The sequence below is a fragment of the Pseudochaenichthys georgianus genome, chromosome 11 (assembly GCF_902827115.2).
Source record: "Pseudochaenichthys georgianus chromosome 11, fPseGeo1.2, whole genome shotgun sequence".
Taxonomy (NCBI): Eukaryota; Metazoa; Chordata; class Actinopteri; order Perciformes; family Channichthyidae; genus Pseudochaenichthys; species Pseudochaenichthys georgianus.
Window position 1 is genome coordinate 21,325,531 of NC_047513.1, and position 27,614 is coordinate 21,353,144.

The following is a 27,614-nucleotide window of genomic DNA, read 5'->3' on the forward strand; positions in this document are numbered from 1 at the left end:
TTGTACCCCCTCAGCCCTGTCAAAAAAACTCAAGTATCGCCTAAACAAAACCACTGTTCATTTTACAAATGTATTCTTTTCCATTTCGTTTAGCTATTTTGCCACATACCGTTTCATTTTGCTTTGCATTTCATCTGCATTACTTGCAGCTCAACATTTCAAACTCTTTCCGAAACTTCTATAAAAACTGTTTCTCATTGATGTAACATACGGTTATACAACTTCTTTATCAACATCAATCTTTTCAAATGAGTTAAGCTACTCAGAAATATTGCCACTTACCCCCTGGCAACTGCAGAAATAAGCCCTGAATTGCATCCCTGTTAGTGTCCCGCTATAAAGCATGATAGTAAAAGCAGACTCAACCTAAGAATCTTAAAAATGTCATTGTGTTATGCCCAATCCCTCCCAAATGCACACACACACACATACTCAACACCCAGCCAACAGGAAAGCGGCTGGCTCTAAGACAAAGGGCTGGCGAAACAGCTACAAATAAAAGGAAGAAGACAAAAGGAAAAAGGGAAGGCTGATGTCAGGGTTTAGAAATATCGCTTCTAGATTTAACCAAAGGAGGAAGTGCCAGGTTCTAAGAGAATTAACATGCATGTGTATACCTACAATTTAAAAAGACCAAGACAGTGTCTCAAACAGCATCAAATGAGAACATGTTTTTTTAACTTAATTCAGTAGGGTGTTTACTAAAGTTCGGAGATAGGACTGACAAGCAGCAAAGCAGTATCTGTGGGCCTCTTAGCAGGCCTCTTTGTGTCATAAAGCCGCCCTGGTTCTCTCTTTAATGCTGCAAACCAGGATATCCTGTCAAATGTCGGTACCAGCAGCTCGTTACAGCAGCCAACCGCCCCCCTGCAGAGAGGTGAGCCCGCTGAGATGACAACCAGCGTCTCTGCTGCACGTATACAGCTGAATCGACTGTAAGTGTGTCTAGACACTTAAATCTGCACACACGAGAGAAAGAGTGAAGCATGGAGCGACAGTGTAGTGCTGAACAAGCGTAGCCTAAATAGTGTGTTGTGAGTAGGGCTGTACCCGAATATTCGACTATTCGTTCGTTGGCCAACTATTCGGGTTTCAATTTCATTATTCGGATATTCGTTTTTTTTTTTTTTTCAAACAAAAAAATATTTTTAAAAATAAAATATTTTTCAAACAAATTAATATATTTTTCTAAATGTATGCTATTAATAAAGGCGAATTTCCATATTCTTATACTATATTTATACTTTTGAATTGCACTGTTAAAATGCGGAAATATATACAATCTCAGCCTGTGCTCCTGACATTGCGTTCACTGTTCACAGTCACGAACGCAAATGGCACGCTTCACCTCGCTTCACCTCGTTTCACCCATAAAATGCCGAAGACTTCAGCTGTGTGGGACCATTTTAAATTGGACGACGGTAAAAAGAAGGCAGTGTGCCAAATATGTGATAAGAAACTGGCCTACCACGGTGGCACAACAACTCTGAAAAGTCACCTGGATGCTGTAACCTAGCTTAGCTTAGCTGTTGTGAAGTTGCCATGATGAAGCTGCTTTATCCGCCGTTTAAACAGTAACGTTAAACATGATAAAAACGTGCACTTACTTTGCTTGGAAAATAGTTGCAAGCAAGCAACCGAATTATTTTTTTATATTATTTTTAAATTTTATCAGCATAGTGAAAATAATAGGAGTAATGTGGGAACATCTGGGGCTAAGGCAATTATTGGCATAAAGTTGAGTAGCTCAGCCTAATAATACATTGTGGCCATAGGTGCATCCCCACGCATCCCAGCCATCAACATCCTCAACAATACAGCAGACCCTACAGTTAAAAAAAACGATAACGGAGAAAAGAAAGATAGAGATAACAGATGCCATAGTACATTTCATCGCTATGGATATGAGACCCATTTACATAGTCGAAGGCGAAGGCTTCAGAAAATTAATGAAGAAGATGGAGCCCGGCTACACTGTCCCCAAACGCTCCAGTATTTTAGATGCCATGTCTCTGAAGTACAGCGATGACCGAGACCAAATTGTAACTCAGATTGAAAACTCAACTGCCGTAAGTTTTACAACGGACATTTGGACCACCTCGGTGCGTATGGAGGCGTATATGGCTGTCACCTGTCATTTCATAACTCGCGAGTGGAAACTCTGTAACTTTGTTTTGGAAACCAAAGTAATGGAAGTAAACCATACGGGAGTAAATATTGCAGAACAGCTTGGAGAAGTGGCGGACGCCTTTGCCATTCCGAATTATAAGCGAGTAGCCGTTGTCCACGACAATGCCAGCAACATGAAGCTGGCAGCTGAAATATGTGTTTTGTATCTTTGTTTGACTGTTCAGGTTGTAAAATGTTATAGACGGAATGTGGAACCAGATTTGGTCCCCGGGTGCTGCGCTGGGTTAAATGCAGAGGACACATTTAGTTTTAATGTTTGCGAGTACTGATACAATAAATACATATAAATCGTAATAGTATGCTCTATCTGCGCTTCTGCTTAACAGCGTGTTGTCAGGTGTCTCGGATTCGGAGCGTGTTATGAAACCTTTTGGGGAAAAAAAAAAAAGTGAAAAAAAAATGTATTAAAAAAAAAATACAAATCTCTCCGCACCGAATATTCGAATATTCGCTGCTGATTACTACCGAATATCCGGAGCCCGAAAAATGGTATTCGGGACAGCCCTAGTTGTGAGTTGAGCAAGCCATCAATTTGAGGTAAACAAGTGAGTCAGAAACACTTGGAGGTACTTGGATGGCATTTTGAAAAGTACCCAGATAATCAAAGGCGATTCACAGAGGCGAAAAAGACACTTGCCAGGGGGAAAGGAAATACAAGGCACAATTAGGCCCGCAGGCACACAACTCATCCATAATGTGTATTGTGGAGGAACTGCCAAGTAATTACTTCTCAATCCAGCAGATTTAAATATGCTCTTTCTTTATCCTTTCCTAAATCACAAACTACCACATTTCCATTCCCCCAAAAAACCATGAGGCCACAAAAACTGAACTGTCTTAAAACATATCCTTTCTTTGAGATTTCCATTCTTCTCTGGTCAGATGTGGAACAACTCCATCGATTCCCATCTCGGAACAGACGGCATTAATTGCATAAAGTACCCAAACATTTACTGCTCCAGACTGCAAACATCTACCCACAATGTTCGTGTCCACTGGTGACACACTGGAGAGGAGAGGAGGCTGCCGAGTGAGCCGAGCCGCACCCTGAGGCCTACTACCTCCTGTGTAACGTGAAGGAAGAGTAAAACACACCATGAAGACGCAAGGACTCACCCGGAAAACTTGACAACCAACAGGAGTGCTTCTCCGAGTCAACCTGCTTCCTGCCGCTTGAGTTGTAGAGAAAGGGCAGCTCTTTTAGAAGCAACTTAAGTCTGAGTATCTGCCTGCAAGTGCAGTGCCTTAAGCATCATACGCCATTGACAAAGACTTCATAACGGTTAGTGCAGTGCTTAGCCTCGGGCCACAGAGAGTGCTGAGCGAGACAGACGGAAGGAGGAAGTAGGCGTTTGTCGAGAAAAGAGGAAGCGGGTCTGTCTGCCGAAAAAGCGGTATCATTCAAAGATAAGTGTCTAACTCACATGTAAAGAAATAACCAATTAATCCATTCCTAGAAATAAAAAAAACTAAATTAATTGAGCTGAATGGAATAATTAAGGGAAATCATATTTCGTAAATATCTCATTAGTGTTCCCCTCCTCGAGTGCATTGCTGGGAGAATAAATTACTGCACATTTAAAGCAGCTTTTGAAATAGCTAATCTGGCTCTGTCCAAAGGAGACTATATCCATAAATCAGAAGCTGTGAAGCTCACTAAACAATGTATATGTTGTTTGTTTAATCCAAAGAAAGGTTGATACATTGTGGTTTTTACGGGGGGTTATGTGGCGGACTATTTCTTGACCAGTACAGTAAGTTCTTGATCCAACATGTTGTATAAACACTTGAGGTTTTGTATTAATCAAACATATACCATTGGGTTTTAATTAGCTTTGTTAGAGGTACTTTTTAAACTTGCAAGCAATTTCCCCCTACCTCCAAGCATAATAATGAGCTAAACTAAGGTTGCAGCTTCACATCGGATGACAGATATGAGTGTTAATACATGTTTTTCCTTAAATGTTGAGCCTTAAAGATTAACCCTGTAAACTAATTCCACTCACATCCTTTTCAGTGTACCACCCTGCCACACAGACAGCTCGCCTACAAGAGACACAATGCTCAGGGAAGAGGGTCAAGGAGTAGTGTCCATCTTAAGCTACAGTAATACAAACAAAAAGACAGAAAGCCCCAAAAACCAATCTTAAACTAATTAAAATAAAGAAAATCCTCATCAACCTCAGGTTAAGTGTTATTGCTTTTTACAGCCAAGTAAGATGTAATGGTGCATTTTCACTGTTGTACAAAGAAGTCCAGAGAGCAGGTGATTACCAATAACGCCGCTGCTCGAGTCCTCACGAACACTAAGAAAGTGGATCACATCACTCCAGTTCTGAAGTCTTTACACTGGCTTCCTGTGTGTCAAAGAATATAATTCAAAATATTGCTGCTGGTTTATAAAGTTTTGAATGGTTTAGGCCCAAAATACATTTCTGACCTCCTGCTAAATGATGAACCATCCAGATCTCTCAGGTCTTCAGGGACTGGTCAGCTTTCTGTCCCCAGAGTCAGAACTAAACATGGTAAAGCAGCGTTCAGTTATTATGCTCCAAATATCTGGAACAAACTCCCAGAAACCTGCAGGTCCGCTGCAACTCGGACTACTTTTAAATCCAGGCTGAAGACTTTTCTTTTTGTCGCTGCTTTTAATTGAACTATTCATATCTTAAACTGCACTGTAACTTTTATCCATGTATTTTTTCTTTTAATGTTTCTTTTATTAGCTTTTCTTTTTTAATGCTTAATGTCTTTCATTTTTTGTGCCTTGCCTTGCCTTGCCTTGCCTTGCCTTGCCTTGCCTTGCCTTGCCTTGCCTTGCCTTGCCTTGCCTTGCCTTGCCTTGCCTTGCCTTGCCTTGCCTTGCCTTGCCTTGCCTTGCCTTGCCTTGCCTTGCCTTGCCTTGCCTTGCCTTGCCTTGCCTTGCCTTGCCTTGCCTTGCCTTGCTTGCCTTGCCTTGCCTTGCCTTGCCTTGCCTTGCACTTTGACTTTGACTTTGACTTTGACTTTGACTTCCCCCCAATCACAAATGATGCAACAGATTCAGAACAGCCCTATACCGGCGCCAGCAGAGTGAGTCAAATAAAAACACTGTCAAAAATGACCAATGAGCTACGAGGTTAAATGAGCTAAATGAAATATTTTATTTCAGTCTCCGAGCTCAACAGGCCATCTGTGCAAGTGTCACAAAAACAGATGTTTACTCCACCCATGCTGAGGTCAATTTTGATTCGTATGAGCCTCATAAACACGAGAATACAGGACTTTCGGTTCTGACACGAACTCCCCGAGAGCCTCAGGAAGACAAAGATCCAAGTTGGAAACATTTCAACACAGCAACGCCAGCAAAAAAACAAATAGAAACATGCAATATCCTTTTTTTAGTTTTTGTCTCAGGAAATAGGTGAACAGAGACGAGGCCCTGCGTGCGTTAAGCTGTCATGTGTTTAGGTTTGGCCTCAGTGACATGGAGACCTGAGGAAGTGAAAAGGTTTAGACTTTAGAGGACCTTTGACACTAATGTATCCTTGAAGGACAGCCAAGAGTGTTTTTTCTCGCGATCTACACACCCTTTCTGTCAGGGAAGCTTAAACAGAGTGAAGTCTGCTGAGTCAGAGATCTCACAGGGGACTTTTTCAAACTCCTTGTCAAAGCTTTAATAATCTATCCAAACTATCTCAGCTCCCTCGTGAATACCCTTCCTCTGAGCTCTCCGCCAGCCCCCAGCTCCAGGATGCTGCTCTCCGTTTCACTGGACAATCTTTCAAAATCACCCTTGTCATCAATTGTTCACACAACTGCTGCTCTTGTCAAAATCCCCTCACTTCATCAAAGCCTGAGACTATACCCCACCATATCTTTGATACTCAAAAAGCTGTAATGTAAAATTGCATTGCCAAACAGGCTGAGCCCTGACTTGATCGCAAGGAGATACAGAGAGAAGTGCATGACAAAATGTTGAAGGCTACCAGTATTTTGAGAAGTTTCTGGAAGAATAATCTCTAGATTTCTACAAATAGCAAAACATTTCAAGTTAGTCCTAAACCAAGTTCAGTTCAATGTTATATATGAAACAGAGAAAGGCAGGTAATCTCCATTTTCTCCATTTTGTTTTTTGGCACGAAAAATTCCAGTGATCATTTATTGGTTGATCCTCTTATTAATTTGTGAAGTAAATCCAATACAAAGTTAAATGTAGTTTTGTTGTAAAACCCTAGTGTGGAAAAGTGGATTGTGTATCTAACTTTTAACAAATTTGACTGAAGGGGGTTTAAGCTCTGTACCACCTAAGATCTAAGACCCTCAAGAGCATCACCAAAAAGAACTGAGGATGGTTCCCTTTCTCAGGACAGACTTGAAATAGATGTCGTGTTTACAGAACAGACCGACATAATGAAAAAACAATATAGACAATCCATGATGAGTGGATCCAAGAAAATGTCTAAACAGTTAACAGGCACTCAACTAATGTCTTCAAATAAAACATTTAAAAAAAACATTTAAAAAAAGCTTCCTGTACTCCCTTTGAGTATGAAACCAGCCATTGGAAAGATTTTTGACTGATAATTAAAAAAACAGCCTGATTATTAATCAAAATAGCTGATTGTTTTTATGGTTTGTATAATGCAAACAGACAGTTATCAGTCAGCTGTGGCTGTTGTTGGTGATTCCGAAATCTAAGCTCTGTGTAAGACTGACCTCCAAATGGCTCTTGATGAGAGTATAAACCCAAAATGTAAATTGGGATGTTGGATAACAATATCAGACAGGTGTTGACGTCATTCGCTCGGTAAGTGTTTCATAACCCGTTTTCTTATTCACAGATTTATTTTTCCCATTTTTTTAAACATGAAGTGAATCTGCACATTCCCACATTCTGCTTGCAGAGGAGGTTGGCAGCCAAAGATAATTCCACATCACCTCAGGGAATCATCAATTATTCAAAACTACATCCACATTTATTCCACTTGAAGAGGAGTAACATGCTTTATTTGTAATTGTCAAAACACAGTGTTTAGCATCCATGCATTTTAAGATAGCTGGACCACTTTTTAGTTTCCAAACTGCACATCACCCTGCCAAACAACACCTCACAAGTAGGTGTATGATCACACAACGCTCCCAAAACAACACAAGCTCTCAAAACCGAACGGCAAGCAACTCATTTGGCATTGTTCAAAAAACAACTGCCTCTGGCAGGACGCTTAGTTAACATATGCTAACTGTATTTATAGAGACAAATAAACACAAGTTAATAGCCTTTAGAAATACAGTGTCGCAGTATTTCCACAACGAAGATGATCCCGGGGACAAACAGACTTCCTGATTGGAACAGCCTGAGGAGGAAGCCTGCACTGGATTACAAGGGGACTTCATGTACATGATGTATAATTATCTTGATGGGCCATATATAATACCAGCAAAGGATTCCTGCATCAAATTGCAGTTTGGAGTCAAGAAGAATATCATCGACACACATCCTTGTATGCTGGTACAGTCTGCAAACCATCAACATAGTAATGCATAAGCACATTACAGAAATGTCAATTTAAAACACTGTAGGGAGAACATGACTAGGGTTTTTTGGGAACGGTGGCATAACGTCCCTCCCTTATATGGGACAAAGACATTTGAAACACAGGAGTTAAGAGCACACTTACCCAGTGAAATATAGTCCACACCTTTCATTCGGAGTAAACGCCCCAGCGACGGGAGTGAAGAGGGCAGAGGCAAAGCTAATGGACACACAACGTGCTAGCAACAGCAGCTACTTAATTGGACCAAACACTCCTGGGTCTAACTTACTGGATAGACTGTCAAGTAGAGCTGCACTGTTAGTTGGCTCTCTGCCCACGGGTTGTGCAAATATCCTCTGCGATACTTTAGAATAGTAATAATTGGAACATGGTCATACAAGCTAATGGGCTGCTGACTCCCTGCTGGTCTCACAGGAGTTGTACACCACTGAATGAACTATGATAACAAATAAACCCACATTGGGTAAACAGAACAACAAACTGCAACTGCAAGGGTATTGGGATCTTTTTCACAAATATAACTTGTATTGAGGTGTTGAGAGTTATAGGAGATGTTTACAATGACTCATATCTGTACTGTCAGGGTCAACACTTGGCTAAAGTTAGATGGTTAGCTAAGCACAAATAGAAGAAACAGCTCCGCCTGCTCGGTCCAAAGGATAGCAGTTATTGCCTTTCATGAACCTCCTTTCAGTACCTCCAATGCTTATTTCTCACTACTTGTTGTTTTAACCTCATTAAAGTTTGGACTTAACAAACTTCAATTACTAAGACAATCTGGTAGGCCGATGTGTTGACTGTGGACAAAGCCTAAAGATATTAAAATGACCAATATCCTGAGATTTGGGCTCACCGCCCAGCCCTTAGTAGAAAATAGGTTTACATAAACAAATAGTGGGTAAAAATAAACACCATTATATGAAGTCATGATTGATCAACACTGATCACTACCAAACATTGTAGCAGCCAAATTCCATTATCTCATAATCAACATCATAACCAATTAATTAATGTATTATAATTGATCGGATGTTTACAGCATCCAACCTCTGAGTTACAAAATGCCAGGAAGTGAGCAGAGGCACACTGTTCACACATGAGGTTTACCACTGTTCCCTGATCAATCAACTCATGATATTTTTGGAGATTTAAGTGCTTATGACCTGTACCATTAAAATACCCCGGTGTGTATATTTTAATGCTCCGCGCTCGCAGCTTGTGTATTCAAGAGAGTTACGTAAGGGGACTAATAATGTTGTTTTTTCCTCCACTGCCTCGCTAACTGAAACACAATAGGCTATGCTCTGTTCAAACACAATCTCCTTTTCTCTTTAGATTTAAAAATAAAATGCCATCCTCCCCCATTACATAACTCAATATCAGTCAGCATCAAGGTCGGCGGTGAGAGCTTAAAAACAGAAAAGAGGAGCACAATTAGGTGTTTACCCTGGAAGCTTTTTCACTGCCTGTTAGGAGAAGAGTGTGTGTGCATGTGTGAATGTGAGAAAGCCCACAGGCCTAGTGAGTCACTGACAGCATGACCTTCTTCTCTGGCTTCTCATCCCTGCTCGAAGAAGCCTGTCCAGGTCAAACACTCGATCTCCACTGAGTATTTTTTTTCAAACCAACAGATATAAGAGGATTGAGCTTTGGAAATACTGCCTGATTTAAAAAAAAGTTAATAACAACCAGGAAAGTTTTCTGCAGCAGCACAAACTTTGCAGGGATTGTTGGATACAATAGTATAAATAATCAAATAGACATTAGCATTATATTCTAGTTGCAGGCAGAATGAGATCCTAAAAAATGATAAGGATTTGCTACATCGTAAATAAGACTAGAGTTACCATGAAAGACACCGCCCAAAAAAAGATCTGCACATCAACCACTCGCCCATTCTGTCCTTCACCAGGAGGCTTTTATGGACCTCAGATGAAATTCTGAGGCTGATAACAGCGGTTTCCTAAACCTTAAATTGCCAGAGATGTGGGGTAAGGAGATAAAATGTGAGCTATGCTTTGTACGTCCCCAGAAGCCCCCACAGTGGCTGGTCTGGCTGCAGGCCGAGGGGTCTCTGGTGTATTCAACTCGCATAGTTGGACCATTAGGGCCGAGCTGGAGAAAGAAAAGCCTGGATGCCTAAAGGAACAGACTAGACTGGAATGTGACTGTCATAATACTGAAAACAGCAGCAGTAATCATTATGGAGGGGATTTAACCACATGATTATTGCGGTATAAATAGCATTGTCTTGTACATATTTTACTTGTTAGGGATGAACTGATTTATTTGTTGAACATCTAGCTTAATTCCCAACATGTAAAACAAATGACTTCAAATCCAGCCTTTGGCCCTTAATATCACATTTAGCATGTAGATAATTATAATAAGTGCAACCATGATATAATCTATATAATCGAATATGAACGATTGTTAAAAAGTGGAACAAACTTCAGGGATTCAAAATGAACAAAGTTAAATAAGTGCCTTATTTCAAAAGAAAGCAGTGCGTAAAAAACAACATCAAAGTGCAATTCTTCAAAAGCAGCAGAGAGTGGTGGGAGAGGATGGGGGGGGCTTCTCCCTGACTGATCACTGGAGACAACAATGATAGGAGCCTCTGAGGCCACGCTTCAAGGAACAGGCCATCCTGAAAAAGTTCACTGGACCCCTGTGTGTCTGTGTGTGTGTGTGTGTGTGTGTGTGTGTGTGTGTGTGTGTGTGTGTGTGTGTGTGTGTGTGTGTGTGTGTGTGTGTGTGTGTGTGTGTGTGTGTGTGTGTGTGTGTGTGTGTGTGTGTGTGTGTGTGTGTGTGTGTGTGTGTGTGTGTGTGTGTGTGTGTGTGTGTGTGTGTGTGTGTGTGTGTGTGTGTGTGTGTGTGTGTGTGTGTGTGTGTGTGTGTGTGTGTGTGTGTGTGTGTGTGGAGGGGATGGTAGGGACCACACCAAAAACCCTGCCAGGTCACATGACCAAGGCGGGGATGAATGGTGCTTTTTGGTTGGTCGGAGAGGGAAGTCATGGAAACAGGTCTATAGTCCCATTGTCTAACTGTGGTGCCTGTGTGTGTGTGTGTGTGTGTGTGTGTGTGTGTGTGTGTGTGTGTGTGTGTGTGTGTGTGTGTGTGTGTGTGTGTGGGGGGGGGGGGGGGGGGGAGGCAGGAGGCATTGTAGCTTCAGGAGGGACTAGCATTGCATTCTTCATTCACAAGCAGAAAAATGCCTCCATCATAAAGTGACCTTGACTACTCCAGCAGAACAGCGAGCGAAACCGAGCATCTCTCTTCTCACACCCCCTCTTATTCAAGAGAGAAGGCAAACAACCACATAAACATAGACTGCCTAATGTCTATACAAACACTGACACAGTTCATGTTATGAAGCTGGGCCTTCATTGAAAAAACAGACATTACATTATGACCGGCTCCAGTTTGTGTAACTCCATTGTGTAACTAATCAAACTGTATGACCCTGGGGGAAATCAATAACTCTTCTCCAACATAGCGCCATGATGTTTTATCACATGCCTGCTGGTCTGGACCATACAAATGCTGTTATGGAATACAATACAATAAATAACTCTTACAAATACAGCAGTTGGAAAATCAAGTTGCTTTGTGCTCATGAAATGTTTAAAAGAAAAATAGGTAGAGACTCCACACGCATTCAGTAAGGTGTGGAAATGAACCAAAACGGATCACATAATTCCTTAGATTGCTAAAATGACACCCCAGACAGCAGGAAGAAAAAAGTACCAGCGGTTATTATGGAAGAGATGCTCACACAACTACAAGTGTACACACAAGCATAACAAAAACAGATGTAAAACTCCCCTCTGTGGGGCTTCTCATTCATAAAACACAGAGCTTGTTCCATCTCTTAACGGGATTAACGCTGTTCGTGAGGAAGATAATGATGGCAAGTCTTCTATGATCTAATTGTAAACCAAACAGGCAGGTGCTTTGAGGAGTTGAACACACCCACGGACCCACAAAAAGAGTAGTGCACTCTGCCGACCAAACATGAGTTGTGTGGAAGTACAAGAATAGGGCAGTGAGGATTATGCAAGAACAATACTGTAGCTAAAGGCTTAGTTTCACTCATTTTAGAGAAAAGAGATGGCAGAGCGAGGTAATTACGTTAAGTGTGGTGCACATCTTGTTCAACACGTCTCTTTTTAAAACGAGTGAACACAGGAGGGGGGTTGTAACCAGGGTGAACATTTTGAATCTATACCACAAGAAAAACAAGCTTGTTCAGTGTAAGAGTGCTTTCATGTTGTTGTCACCGTTACATATCCTCACCATACAAGAGAGGAAAATGTTACATAAAGACAAGAATGATGGTATTCAAACATGAAATTTATCTAGCCGGCAGAGAAGATTGTTGAGAAAACTGCAGCATAACTTCCCTATATACATATTAAAAAAAAGCTCCGCTTAGAATAGTGTGGTGTGGATCGACAAAAAAACTTAATTTTATCCAGTGCAATCATTCTTTTTAAGAAATGGACTTTTTCCCCCTCATTAAAAACCCGGAGACCATGAATATGTAAATATTGTTCATTTCAAAAGTCAAACTAATAAAAAAAAAAAATGGCTCCTACTTCACAGGTTGGGGGGGGGGGTGTTTTCCAACATCACATTTCTGCATATGTGTATACAGAGACTGTTTTTAGTTTTGAAGAAACATATGGTCAAGCCTCGTTGGGTTTTGAAAAAGATCAGGCCTAACATTTTAAATTGGCAAATCTCCAGCTTTGTAAAAACACACAGATGATTCGAGGCATCTTCCAGCCACAGGCATTTTCATGTTGCATGGTTATACAGAAAGCATTACAGTTATACCAACAGTCTTAGTGGGGGTTAAAGCTAAAAGGCTACTGGTTCGCTGATGACTAGAGAGCTTGTTCAGACATGCGTTGTTACATTACAGGAGATTAACTCCCTCTGCTCACATTGCTGGCATGCCTGGCATGTGCCCCATTGAGTTAAATGGGATGTGAAGGATTGGGCATCCCAGGTCAGGGAATTTCCATTGCAAATGATTGCCGAGCCACCAAGGCCATGTTTTCATTTGGTTCAATCTTTTGACAAACACACACAACCAAGATTGCTTTCAGACATTTGGTATCAGGCAGAAGCCATGCCATCGTACACACAGGATGTTGGTGTATATTTTGCCAAAGTGTTTGCAGTGCAGGTTTTTCCCATGAAACTGCAGTGCACAGAGAGCTTCTGATATGTTGGGTGCCTCGCGAGGGTCAACACAGAATCAAAAGGTCTACACACACAGTGAACAAACAGTGCTTCAGCATGGGAAAAAATCTTTAGTTTAGAAAAACCTTATCTTGTGTTATGAGCTTGTGATATTTGATTAAAAAAATGTTGGATGCAACCTATATAAAATAATCTGAAGATCTATGATTGCTCTGTGCCCGCCTGCTTCTTGGCCCCGCAGGTCTTTCCATGCTATCACTATGGTGGAGTCTCACAACACATTTCTGTGCCATCAATAATACGGTCTGCTGTAAATCCCCGATACATTGTTGTACAAATCATATACATCTTTTAATGGAAACATGGTCTCCATTTAGCTAAATTCAATAGCTCAGAGGATTACCATCTCAGCTCGAGCATGGAATAACTAAAAAGGTCATATCATCATCATAACTCAACAAACCATAATCCACCACAGCCTCTTTAATGGCTTTTAAAGTGTGTCAAGGCCTGAATCACTGCTACCAGTCAAATCTGAACATGCCCTCTTCTAAAGTGCCGGTCTGCCAGTCATTCGGCCCAGCTTTGAATGCTGTGTCACTATCCCCTATTGGGTTGTGCTAGCCTAGATCGAGATGTGCGAAGAGCCCGAGAGCATTTGGGATTGATTTGTGGCTATTTTTACATGTCCTACTTGAACTAAATGGTTCAGATACTCAGAGGAAGAAGTCAGGAGCTGAAAAAGCGTATTTAACTAGAAAAAAAAATGGAAAGTTAAATGGTGGTAAGCGGCTGGGTGCTTTACTGTGTAATATGAAGGAATACGCGATAAGTGTACATCCTCCATCCATAGGTCTATTATTTGCAGGCTACTGGCATTCTGAGGAGTTCAAATGAACGTGCTGAGAAAGATAAATGCACACACACACATCAGACAGGTTTAATAAAAGAAAGGTGCAGGAAGCTGTCTCAAGTGACCTTGCATCTTGATAGACTAGATGCACTCCGTAGCAGCATTTCCTCCAGAAGCCACACAGGAGCAATGCACACATACATCTCTCCTCTCCACCTTATTAAACCATAACTCAGGGGAGATCCCGTGCCCTCAACAACACTCATTACCCAGGCATATAGCGAGCAGGCTGCTGTTCAATGTTGCTGGCGCTACAATTATGTTCGTACTGATGACTATCATCACAAGCGTAATAAGTGCTCTACAGGTGCAATGACATTATTAACAATGGTTATAGGCTATCTTGTGGAAATCTTGTGCTGCTATTGTCAGCTGTCAGTGAAACAAGCACACACACAACACACCTATGAAAAAAAAAAGAAAAACGATTTCAAAGTGTTGCATTGAAGTGCCAACGCTACTCTAATGACAGAGTGCTAAGGCCAGGGTAAGGATTAGCTAAAGTGCTCTGACAATGCTAGCTCCATTGGCTTTATAATAGAAGTTTCATGTTCAGTAACTAGTATGCCCTTTAACACACGCCCTAAGGACTGCATTTAACTTTAAGGACTAGTAATCCACAAAACCAGTCTGAAAATGAAGAAAACATGAAAACGATTTATTGAGAACTGGCTGTCTACAATGCTAATATTGGCTAGTCTGTTAGAATTTAGCAATTACTTCATATAGAAAATTAACTTATTGAATTACCAAAAAACATAAATATGATAAATACAGTTTTTGAGATTTAAAAAAAGCACCTACGTTTGCATTAAGGAAGGTTATCCGGGCACTAAGTAAACCCAAGAAAAACACTTTTAACTGACTGACAATGGCGGAGGATTTTGTGTCAAACTATTTCAGATGTATATCCACTGCTTATAAATCACCACAAATGAATAATGCAATCAGTACACCTGTAGCCAAGTGAAGGAAGGAGAATGTTGTGCCAACATCAAACTGGGTGGAAACCTGTAGACCCACAATGAGACTGGCGGCCACACAGCCATCCAACGCTAAAGATCAAAGTTGGCACTCCAAGCGTCATCATCAATGTCACGACTTTATTAACCAGTGGGAAGTTTTCCTCACCATGGCCTCCCTGCCGTGTCTGTGGTCTGGGTGCTGTGAAAATGTTCAGTCCCTACACAGATCAGCCATGGGGGTTACTCGCTGTGACTGGCACAAGAGAGTGGGAACAAAGGAGTCAGTGTGGCTGTCACACTCGCTCCTCGTTACACTCACCCTTTGCTCTGCCAGCTGTCTCTCTGTCCCCTCCCAGAGCCCACCCCCAGCTGTGGCTATACATCAAGATACCCTTAATTCCACACATGCAAACACACCCACCTCCACACATGTCTTGGGTGGCTTCAAGACTTGGCTGCACCAAAACACTCCCTTCCTCCCTGCTGGGTGCTCTTTGCCTATCCTCCATACTGACTGACTGCACTGTTGGAGGCACACTGTTATTCATCACCACCACCACCACCAATGGCTCCTCAGTATCACACCACTGCGCACAGCCACAACACATAAGCTCATGCTTGCCAGAAATAATATACTGGCACTGATATTTAAAATATTTGTTCCTTTATTGCCTTTTATAGTCTCACAGATGCTTGTTACTGTTCTTTTGCTCATTCCTGCCTACTGAGTCTCTTCCCAAACTCCCTTCATGCTGCCACACCCTCACCACAACGCCTCCCCTCTCCTGACAGATGCCCCATGCTCTATCTTTGGGCTCACCCATTCATTTGCTAACCCTTAAACACTGCCCTCAGCCTCCCACTCTCCACAGCCATCCTATTTATTTATCCCCCGCGTCTTTTTATTCTTTGTTAACCATATGCTACACCCATGCCCTCCCCTATGTTTACCCACTGAAAGGCTCCAGCCCTGCCTGACAGTCACGAGTCGGTGCCCATGCCAGTTGAGCCTCCACCCTCACAGTGTGGTGACTGGGCCACTGCTAAAACACTTCCATCCCTCCTGTGTACCTAGTCCGGTTCCTTCAAAGCCATTCATTGAGGCTTCGCTAGTGGTTGTCTTATTATTGTTAACTTGGAGTAAAACTGTGGGAAGGGGCTTGCTTGTGGTACAAAGGCAGAAACAATAAATGAGGTTGAAGTCAGGCTATTTAAGGACTGGGGAATAAGATTCAAAGATGTTTTTGCCTTTTATGGGTTAATTGTATGTTACCCACATTTTTGTGAAACAGAGAGACTGAGAAAGGGGGGCAAGAAAAACACAAGCGGGGGGGCATTCCTCGGGTCAAGCTTTCATTGCTGTGGGTACGATGTCATTGGATGATTTAATCGTTGCATAGCTGCCCTGCATACATCCATTCACTGAGAATATTGAAACAGACATGAGACACAACAGGTTTCACACGTCAGCCTGCCCCGTTATCGATACTGAAAACAACAACTAACGACGTTACATCAGCTTGTGCCTCCACCTCTTGACCTTTCTCTTCATACTTTCTGTCAACAGGAAATGGATCAGTTCACAAGCATATAATGGCAGGAAGTGGCTCATCTTCCACCTTCGCTTCAAAAGAGGCATGTTCATGTTAACTAAAGTGTACTTCTGAAACCTTCGCTTCGTGTATAACCAACTTTCACCACATGTTTAAAGACTGTTATGTATCCGGTAGCTCTGCCGTTGTTGGGAAATGCCATTGGTATTTCCTGTGCCTTTCTTCAACAGCACTTTCTGGGCTATAACATGCTGCCATACAAGTTGGACATGCACAAATACTCACTCCCACAAGTGTTAAGCTTCCCCCTGCAGACAACAAAAGAATAGACACAGCAACAAGCCCTGAAGGCAACATTAAGACCAGCTTGGCCACCATTACAATACCCCTCTTCTCTCAGAGAGCCGTGCTGAACCCAGCTGAACTGAGCTGTACCGTGTTATCCTTCAGTTTCTAGCTGGGCATAGGATAAAGGCTAGGCACACTGACCACGTGTAGTATCCACAGGAAATGGGAAACACTGATGTGTGGCCAGCACAGACCAGCCAGGGTGACACGGGTAAGGCAGGTGGTTTACAGATGGGGAATCTGCTCAGGCCACAAATAAAAAACAAAAAAAACAATCCCGAGATCAAAAACAATGGCACAGCTGAGTCTAACAGACAACAAAACACTCCTAGAGGTTTGGTCTCAGATGGCGGGAAAACCTGGGTCTATAGACACAACAACATAGCTGGCAGGAATGACTAGAAGCAAAAACACAGATAAGCACAACACAGGACTACTCAATCCTCCTATGGGTGTCTTTTCATAACAAAAGCACTGGGTAAATATATGCCAACAGTCTCATACTGTTGCTTACTTAGCTTCCAACCTCATCAGGCAGAAAGAAAGACAAATAAATGATAATAATGAGTGTCCATTTACAGTCTGGGCAATACAAATAAATAATAATTTAACTTTCAAACACTCTGGACACAAAATAGACTTGAGGGCAAGTTGAAATGTCGCCCCTTGGACAAAGTAAACAAAAGCTATCTAAGAGCTCTGGCTAGGCTTGACCTGTTGACCTGTTGTTCTTTAAGGGCATTGCAATCCCGGTGAGCAAAGCTTTGTGGTGGGCCTAAAGGAAGATTTCTTTATTCAGCGTTTTTTTATCACAGAGGAATTGATTAAATATAGCGTCCAGGTGTGAGAGTGATGACTTGTTTCTACTGGGTGGTTACAGTGAGCAGAAAACACACTTCGGGCGGTAACTTAAAAATAGCAACACGAGACACGAGTACTGGGGTCTTGTGGAGGTCAATATATTCCAGATGCTCTGTTGAACTCTGCTGATGCTTGTGGTCAATGTGTGGGCTGAGAGGGCCAGGAGGACTTGAGCAATGTGTACAGTATAGGGAGTTGTTTAGATGGAAAGTGCTGCTGAAAACACTAGCCAGGAGGCAGAACAAGTGTTGAGGAAGACAGATAGAAATAGATAAATGAAGGAATGGAGCATCGGTTCGTAAAGTCTTTAAAGAGAGGCATGAAGAGATAAATTCAGAGCGAAAGAAGAGCGAAATAGAGGAGATATCAATATGTCTTGTTTCAATCAATCAATCTTGAATGTCCTTCTGTGTTTTTGATTTATTCAGAGACTCAGAGGCAGCCCTGACATAAAGCTACACACCTTCAATCCAAGGCCTGCAGTTCCCCAGCCAGAGGGAACCAGTGAGCTGGTGACCTTGGCCTTTTATGAGAGACCCTCCACTCCTCAATCTCTTTTCTCAAGAGCTAACCTTGACTAGTCCCAAGAAAAGAAACTGTTGCAGCACTTCGACATCGCCGAGGCCTGCGTCGGTTCAAATCCTCAATCTGAATCCATACATTAATTATGCAATATGTTTAGATATGCGTTATTGCACTTCTCTCTTCAGTCTACCCTCCAGTCTTCCTAACAGAAATAACTTGAAATGAAGTTTGCAGTGAGAAAGTATCTATAAAAAGGAGTTTTATTGTGGTGGAGCTCACAGTGCCCTACCATTACAAATTTGAAAGAAAACACACAAAATTACATCATTTGCAAGTGTCTTTCAGTCACAGCGGGAATAAGTCTTTAAAGAGTCATTTTCTAACCACGACGCTAATCACAGAAAACTGAGACTACTATAATCATGGCTAAGATTGACTCTGAGAAATTAAAAGAGAAAGATGGAAAACTAGAAAGCAAGTTAAAGATGGAAAAGAGAGAGAGGCTATGTTCTCATTTAAAGGTCCCATGTCATGGCCATTTCCACTGATCATAATTCCATTGTTGAGGTCTACTAGAATAGATTTATACTGTGCAATTTTCCAAACTCACATTGGTTTCGCATACAGCATCTCTGTAAAGTATGTGTATTCACTCTCTCCACTAAACGGCTCGTTGCAGCTCTTGCCCCCCCCTCCCTGTGAGCCCAGTGTGCTCCGATTGGTCGGGACCAGTCGGGACGTTGTGAATCGCGCTGAGCTCCGTGGAGGTGTGATTTCCTTGTTTAGCGAAACACAGCAAAACTCACCCTGAGCACACACAAAGTCACAGCCGGAGTAAAAACAATAAGTGTGGCTTGATATTGAGTAAGAAAAAGGTTGATAAACGCTGTGAGAATGGGTCTGCAGAGAGAATTTCGCCGCGATTCCAACTGTCTGTTATCAGCCTGCAGCCAGGGAGGAGAGATCAGCAGAGCTGCCTGCACTGAGTGTGTGAGGAAGTCCGTGGATTGGTCAATTTGGACCAATCAGCGGGGGCTTAACATAACGGCTCCGCGGACGTAACCTAACGGCTCCACGGATTGGTCCATTTCGTTCCGGGGACGACATGACATCATGATGTACCCGGAAGAATCAAATGGACAGTGACGTATCTCCAACGAGGCGTTTTGGGGAGGTATTTTCTGTGTTAGAGCTTTACTCGCTACATGGTGTACTTTGAGGGTTTTGACTCTGCACACCGTTTACATGCATAAAAACCTTCATAACACACAAGGGGACGGGCAATAACCGGAAAAGCATGACATGGGACCTTTAAGCTGTAAAATAAGAAACAAATAAGTCTGTAGGTTTCTTAGAAACTGTGACACCCCCCTCCCATACCCAGAAAACAACAGGCTGGTTTGATCTCACTGAACCTCCACTCATCCGTGTGTGCTGTCCACTCTCATCAGGGGACAGATCTGACAAGATCAGGGTTGTGTGCACCTGGGAGACGCAGAGAGACAACATGAAGCCCACCTCCGATTGGACCCTGGCTTCAACATGTGACTCATAGTTCACAAACACACACACCAACATATCTATGTCAATGTAGTGGTTTGCAGTCTCAACGATGTGCCTGAGAGACTGAACTGACCATGGTATCTGTCCTTAGGTAATTGAAATACTTTATTTAACTAAATCACATATACCCTAAAGACATGCCGATACACTATGGTGAGTGAGAAGAGTTGAGTTCCCTTTAATCAGTACATTTGTTTTCAGGTGAAGGTAAAATTAACCTGCCAGAAATGGTTAGTTTTTATATGAACACCCCTTTATGTGCAAAGATTGCCTGCTTTGATTGCTCCATGCTTTTCTTAAACTTTAAATACTGCAGAACGTTTGAAGGTATATTTGACTTGTACCACAAAAACAACTAAAAGTAAGAAAGCAATTGTGACATTTAAAGTTTTTTCTTTTCCCCAGAAAGCATCAAATCAGAACATAAATGCTTCAGAGGACATGACACCACCCACCTGCCCTTCTAATCTGATGCCCATCATTTGAGTTACAGTCAGGTAGTGTTTGGCTCACACTCACAGTTTCTCAACTTTCTCTCTGCTATACAGGGTGTGAACAATTCAACAAAAAGAATGCGGCACTGTCTGTGATGATGTGCTTGAAGTTTCCTAAAATCCCTCTCCACCCCAGATCAGACATCAAACAGAACACTCATTATTACATGAGACAGCAAGTTCAGCTAAGTAATGGTTCAACATAAATACCAAAGTTCAACATTTAGAGAGAACTGTGCAGAAAAAAGATAATAGTGGGAGTACACTGCCAGGGGAAGAGCGCATCGTAGGCCCAGACCACCTGATCACAGGGAGAAAGAGGTAAAAAGCCAAAGGATGTATGGACGGGTGGACTCATGGATCAAGAGATGCTTTGCTGAACAGATGGGAGATTGACAGCCAGCATACACATATGAACAGAAACATAGAGATCAAGCAATGACCTATACTATTGCACGACACCTAAAGGGCTACACATACACATGGGAAAAGTTACAATATACGTCACAGCTAAGTAAACCTGTGTTTAGCACCTGGGTCATACTGAAACACCAGCACGTAGCTACTGTGAAAAGGATGCAGGGAAGCCTTGGAGAAACATAATAACTGACACAGCAACACAGCGCTGAAATCTGGATGATCTGTGCAGAACATGTGCAAACCTGCCATAAATCATACACTGTGTGATGCTACTGAAGCATCCGCACATCCTACAACAGCTGCATACACTGTACTCTAGTAGCCTCTAACAACCGCACCCGTTGGACAATCCCAAAAGTATCCAGCGTTGAACGTGAAGTCAGATCAAGCCCCTCACACAGCTGGAACGTGGATATACGGGAGAGACTAGCTTACCATTTATCCTACTGGGTCAGTACATAGGCTCTGAGCGGGCTGAGCGGCTCTTAGTTGAGAAATGCTAAACACCACACACGCACAGAGAGAAAAAGAGCTGGCTAACCTCTCACTCAATATTTACAGAGCTCTGCGGCAGTACCACAGCTGGAATGCAGCAGGCAGAGCGAGCACGCAGAGGGAACCGTATCACTTTCTGGGTCATATAGGGCTGCTTCACTCCGCATAAAGTCTAGACTCGGACGGAGAAACACGCCTGCGGATGCTCTCCGCTCAAACTGATTCATATTCAAAGAATGGATGGACTCTGTGCCCTAGGAAGAAAACCCATACATTTATAGATGCACAGAGCAAAAAGTTGATGTACATTCGTGAGCGTATTCCCATGATCACGGTTTGTCATAAAACAACAACCTTCGTCCATCGGTTTCTCCTATTTATTGCATTTTTTTTATAGCTGCTCGGATTTGAAATTCGCCCAAGGCAATAATCAGTCAACTAAAGAGCAGAACATGGCATTAGTACCTATGAGATCTCTCCTCACCCACCTATATCTGTCTGGCACCTTCCCATCACACCTTCAGTACCTGCTGTTTTAATTAACTTCGTACCACAGGGAGCAATTATGCAAGACAACATTTGTCTCATTTGGAACTGCAAATTAATCTAACTTCAAGCCGCTGAAGGTGAAGCACTCCAGTTTGTACAACAAGCAAGGCTGCCAGTACTTTAATTTGCATGCAGGTTGTTTTCATATGCATTAGCACTGGCTGATTGCACACAAATATATAGAAAGACCTAAAGACATGACATTGGCCCTGAAGTTTTTGGTGTTAGTCTAATGTTGCGATTCTGAGCGTTTCGGAGAAAAAGGGGGAAATTAGTTCATTGAGATGGACCGATAGCATAGGCCGGGCATACATTAAGGAGAAAACAATTTACATACCTTCATTTCCCTCAAGGAGCAAGAAGTGAGAGCGAGAAAGTAGATGGGGGAAGTGTGTGCTGCAATGTGAGAGGAAGCAAATGAGAAGAAACGGCAAGAAACGGGGTAGATGCTTATGTGAGAGAGACAGTAAGATAGTATGTGTGAGAGAGTAAGCTAATGAGAGAAAGATAACAAGTTGCAAGAGGAGGGAGGGAGGGGGCTCTGACAGGCGAGAGGAGACAAGGTTACACTTCAGGAGGTGGTGAGAGGATACCAAACAGTAGGCTGTGTCAAAGAGATACAAAATCAGAATCTTGCATGTGATGCAATTTAAGTGAGTCACCCACCCTCTCACAAAAAGAACTCTACGATCTCTGCCTCCTTCCACTAATCTGATTTCCAGGATTATGTTTAAAATAAAACACCACGGCGCTAAAGTTTAATTCCATCACTTTATTTGGCTTAATGACTCTGGTAAAAGTCAATGCTGCCGTATTTTCCATCTCATTTCTCATTTACTATATTGCTGATTTTTAAAAACCCTGTAGGTACTAGGTAGGGATAAAATAATCTTTATTTGGGTAAGCCAGCTAACAAGAAATGGAGGTTATTGCTAATAAATTTGTTTTTGCATGCATGTGCATTCCTTTTGACATTTAGGTCCCTCAGGTGGCTGTAAAACTGAAATAAAACACTTCTGGCACGCTTCAATTCTGACCTGGACAGATACTAGCACACATTAAACTTCCCATACCAGTTTAATGCTCAAGTTAGTGGTTTGTTCCAAAGGGTGAGTCGAAAATTGCATTCCTTGACTGCTAAAGCTGTGCCAGACCTGAGTCTAAAACCAAAGACATCAATCTCTAACCCTCTGTCAACCACAGCAACAGGGTGCACACGGAGGCCAAAACCTCACAATGCAAAACAGGATCTCTCAGTTCAAGTACATTACACCGATAGAAACTCACATCGAATAACACTCTAGATCAGTGACCACCAACTGGCGGCCCGCGGGCCACATCCGGCCCGCCAGACATTCTCATCCGGCCTGCACGACGGGGGTGACTGTGGCGTTGGCGGAGTGGTTACTGCGTTCGCCCCCCACCCATTTCTTTTTTTACAACGTCTCGTGAGTAAGGTGCAGTACCGGAGTCCAACAGAGAGGCAGCAGCTGCAGGGACAGTAGACTGCGTACTGCGAAACCTTCCCTCCCCTGAAGAAGAAGTGATCCTTCGTTGTGAAGAGTCTGGTTAATGCGCTCTGCACCACAGCAGTAGCCCCGCTGTGACAGAGTCCAACAGAGAGGCTGGAGCTGCTGGACAGTAGCCTAGAAGCAGGGTTGGATTGTAACGGAATACATAACGGCGTTACGTAATCAGAATACAAAAATCAAGTAGGCTAACTCAGCTGGCGTTACATTTAAAAACGAGTAATCTGATTACAGTTACTTTCGTAAACCTAAAGTGAATACATTTTGGAATACTTATTGGAATTATTGGTGGAAAAGTTTCCTCACAAAATGTAATATGCATTACCGGCAGAACTGTGTGCACACTGCACAGCGCTGCAGCATGTCTGTGAGCGAGAGAGAGATGCAGCGTGTCTGTGAGGCCCCGCCCCCGCACGCAGATGAGAGAGAGAGATCTCTTTTAAAATATATTGAAAGTTAGAAACGGAGATGGTTAGATAAAATGTGCAAGATAACGTTTATGTAGCATTTCTTTATTGTCGAAATGATGACATTTCATAACGGGATGAAATCAAAGTGAATGGCCTGCTGCTGCTGAATGCATGGGGCAAGTGACTGGAAACAGTTTTAAAAGTTATTACATCGTTTCAGATAATAAATAATAATGATGATTCTATTTAGGGGCGCCTTTCAAAGCACCCAAGGACACCTTACAATTCATAACATATTCCAAGGAAAGGTTTTAAGACAGTACAAAGAATGCAGTCCGGGTGATGTTTTTTATGTGGGATGCAGATGAGAGAGCTGTCCAGAATGACACCAAGATGTTGTGTTTGAGTTCTTGATAAGCCATGAAAACAGTAAAATAAGTGTCTCCTGTTCCCAAAAACATACCCATCTGTTATGGAAAAAGAAAGTATTCTAAAAGTATTCTAAAAGTAATCTGAATACTATTTATAAAATTCTGGGCTATATAAAAATCGCTGGCCCGCGATAGTGTCTATTGGTTACATTTCGGCCCTTGGACAGATGTGGTTGGTGATCCCTGCTCTAGATCGTCATGGGCAACAAGACAGACAACAGACAATAACCTAAAAATCTTTACCTCAATAATAATCCCAGAATAGCACGATAACTCCCGTGCCGACGATAACTTCCTGTTTTTCTAAATCTGAAACATTGCAGCGTGTGCTTATGATCCTGTTCCTAGGCTGTGGTTGCCTGTGTTTATTGTCGAGTTGACACGGAGATGCCGGCATGCGTGTGGCTCCATCACAACAGGCATGTGGCTAACAGGGCATGTAAATGGGCTTTAACTCCATCAGAAGCTGCCTGGAGGGAGCGAGGGAAGACTACAGCGAATCCCTGATGTTGGGAGCTGGGAGACGCTCTGTGCCACAGACCAACACTGTTGTGGCTTCTTCCTGGTAACTGAATGATCACAGAGGAAATATGGAGCAACAGTTCCTAAAATAGGGTCCACAGACAGCCAGGGGCCCTTTAAAGTACCACTGTGGGTCCAAAGGCATAAAGAGGAATAGTAGCAGTTTCAAGGCAGTTTTATAGCACAATATCACATTTTTTCATCTACAGTAATGATTTCCAAAGAACCCTTTTGAGTGAAAGGATGGCTTTATGAAAAGTATTTCACTGCTATCATAACAGTTCACTGTTGAGCATTGGACTCTTTTTCTCTTCAGTACATTTGGTCAAGATTACCTTTGTACTAACCTACTACTACTTAGAGTACCAGCAATTTAGTCTTCTATTTTATTTCAACTATTATCAATTGCATCATGAATTGACTCAAATGGTTAGTAAAGCTGGGCCTGTAATAGCGGTTAGGTTATTATGGCAATACATCAAATTCAGCATTACATCAATATGTAATCCTATTTGCATGTTTATTTGAGCAGATAGCTTACATACCTTCCGGCGCAGACTGACAACTCATCTCTTTCGACTCCACTTCGAGCGATAGAACTATTAACAAAGCACTTATATACTAATAAAGGGCTGGCTTATCTAAAGCCAGTTGAGTAGCACTTGAAATGTTTTGCTCTATCTGATTCTGTTTTCTTAAAGTTTGTATTGTGTTGGTCGAACGCACTTATTGTACGTCGCTTTGGATAAAAGCGTCAGCTAAATGCAATGTAATGTAATATTACCCACAAGACAAGAATGCGGATCAAATCCAATGTTTTTACTGTATAATGTTTCCATGTGCTCCCTAATAACAGCAGAAGTACCCCTTGGGGTACACCTACCGCTGGCCGGGAATGGCTCATACAGTGTTTTTGTTTCTGGGATGTGTTAGAATAAAAAAAACTAAATGTCACACAGTCTATCAAACAGAGGTGTGGTTCCCCACCTTGATTCATGGTTTGCCTGCTAAATTTGAGGGGTCGAACAACAATCATCATCAGCCTCGCAAAGCAGGAACATTATGAATTATTAAATCCCATAAGAATCCCATAACAAGAACAAAGACATGTGGCTAACTAGTTTCAACTCGTTGACATAAGCAACCAGTGTTGAGGGGTTATAAGTGGCCATTGCTTGGTTTAAAAAGGGATTCAAAGCCTTAAAAAGGTGTTTAACATTGATGAATGCATATAAATGACGAGCATAAACAACTTTTATTAACCATTGATGTAGAGAGAAGACAAGTAGTAGACCTCAGATAACTTGATTCACAGCAGCCAGATTACAATGCATCTTGACATTGTTGCCGTTCATGTTATGTAGGAGAGTACAGAGCTCGAACATCACATGTTCTGTCTAGCTTTCTCTCTCCCTTCTTCTAATGACAGGCCCATGGTGTGGCTATGCATGCTGTGCTGGAGTAACACACCGCACACCCTTAAGCAGCTCTTTAATTAGCAGCAGGGTGAAATCGGAGGCATCAGTGAACGCATCACTTTTTCTGTATCAAGCGAACAGCATGCTCGAAAACAAAGATCCGGGAAAACAGCAGCAGCAGCAGCAGCTCTGCGCCTTCACAGATCTGCTGCAAACACAACACAACTTGCAGCTTTAACGCGCACTTGTTTAACAAACCAGAAGTAAAAGGAACACTGTGAATGGATTTAAAGGCAGTTTGATTTCCACTGCAGTTCAACGCGTGTCTCTGCGTGAAAGCAGAGTGGGCTGCGATGCTTTAATGAGGCATGTCAATAATAAGAACAGCGCCCAAAAGAGCCGCTGAGGCCACTTCACAAAAGTAAAACGACAGCCGGGGGAAACGGACACACGGGGTGGGAAAGACGAGGGAGAAACACAGCATTGTCTCGCTGCAATGTAACACACATAAACGCTTGCTGAGGAAAGGCGCAGCGAGCCGCAAAACATCGTGAATCCTCAACATTTAGCAGCAAACGCGGAGGAAGTGAAGCTACAAACACTGCTCAGCACCAACATTTGCGCAAGAGAAGAAAGCTTTGACTAACCTGACGAGGCGAGGACACTTCTTCCACTAAAGCGCTGATGTCCAGAGTTTGTATGTGAGTGAGTGTCACTCAGCGGTGTTTGCTCCCTCCCTCCCTCTCTCTGCCGTATAGAGATAGTGCTGATGTTTCTACTTCCTCTTTTCTTCTTCTGCCGTCTGCTGGCTGATGGTGATGTCAGACAGAGGATGCATGAAAACATGAGAGCCAGCTGCTCTCACTGAGTCACTGCCTAACGAGTGGTGACATTTATCAGATTTAAATAAAGATGTCAGGAGGCTACTTTGGCTTTTAGCAGCTCCGGAGTCAGTCAGCGAGGTTTGCTCCATAACGTTTCAGGCTACAAACTCAATCAGATTGGATCAGAGGGAAAAAACACTCAGGTTTATATTTTTGATTTCAGGATGATAGGATTTGACATGGTTAGCATGTATGTCCGCTTTAAAAAGCTGCATGTAATTGTGAATTTCTTGAGTCTTTTTTACTCGACTCATGTCTTCCATTCAGAAACAGGTGTGAGTCACCAGCCCCCTGAAGTTCAACCTGTAGGCACTTAATAAAACACATGTTTGTTTAATTATATATATACTTTTTTTTTTTAGGTATGGTTCTTATTATTTCAAGATTAGTTTACTCTTATTTTCAGTGGTCATTGGCTACAAATCATTTTTCGGATGACTGTTATTTTCTAGAACATTTAGGATTTGGGCAAAGAAATGTAGATCTCATACATTTAGACACAATCTACTAAATATGACAACATTAAAAGTCGAATAAATAGGGTTAATATTAAAATGACAGTCTTCAGAAATGAATTCACAACAATTAACATTTGTTTCTTTTAAATATGTTTGTCAACAAACAAATGAACAAACGTGTTTCATTGTGTGAGATCCAAACATCTTCAACAGCCGTGTTGAAAGTACTGTACAAACTTAAACTGCTTTTTACCCAAACTTAAGCAAATGTCTTTTATTTTTCTTCCAAGAATCTGAGCACTTGTTTATATAGTACTAAACAGATTAACTTTAAG

General features: G+C 42.2%; 1 protein-coding gene across 3 annotated transcripts in view; it reads right to left on the reverse strand.

Annotated features, from left to right (window-relative positions):
* Nucleotides 1-26,719, reverse strand: part of elmo1 (engulfment and cell motility 1 (ced-12 homolog, C. elegans)) — a 104,396-nt gene extending 77,677 nt beyond the window's left edge. For 2 of the 3 annotated variants that reach the window (XM_034094235.1, XM_034094233.1), the window contains exon 1: nucleotides 3,307-3,490. The gene's annotated coding sequence lies outside the window, so the exon portion shown is untranslated. Of the gene's footprint in view, nucleotides 1-3,306; nucleotides 3,491-26,584 lie in introns of those variants that run through there. The other variant, XM_034094234.2, reaches the window with a different exon arrangement.
* Between the last annotated feature and the right edge of the window lie 895 nt (nucleotides 26,720-27,614).